We start from the raw sequence: 434 nt of genomic DNA, 5'->3' as shown, positions 1-434 counted from the left end.
CTGCCCCCCTCCTCGCTCTCGGACGGATAGGCGCCTCCCACAGCCCTCAGCCCCGCCCTCCAGACTTTCAGGAACCAGACCCTGCCCCCCCGCCCCCAGGTCCAGGGAGCCTTCTTCTCCCCAACACGTGCCCCTCCCTGCGGGAAGGGCGGGGCAGCTGAGGGAGGGACGACCCACTCCATGTACATCGGCTGTTCTGCACCTAATACACAGTGGATAGCCAGCCCCGCACTCCACCCCAGAGGTGGCTGCAGTCTCCCAGCCAAGCGTAATGGGGAGGGGCTAGAAAATAAGACCCAGAATATCTTACTGCCCCTGTATAAAACTATGGTACGCCCACATCTTGAAGACTGTGTACAGATGTGGTCTCCTCACCTCAAAAAAGCTATTTTGGCCTTGGAAAGGGTTCAGAAAAGGGCAACTAAAATGATTAG

This window comes from Pelodiscus sinensis, chromosome 18 (assembly GCF_052426305.1).
Source record: "Pelodiscus sinensis isolate ZL-2025 chromosome 18, ASM5242630v1, whole genome shotgun sequence".
NCBI lineage: Eukaryota > Metazoa > Chordata > Testudines > Trionychidae > Pelodiscus > Pelodiscus sinensis.
The sequence above is the reverse complement of the archived record's forward strand: the minus strand, read 5'-3'. Positions refer to the sequence as shown.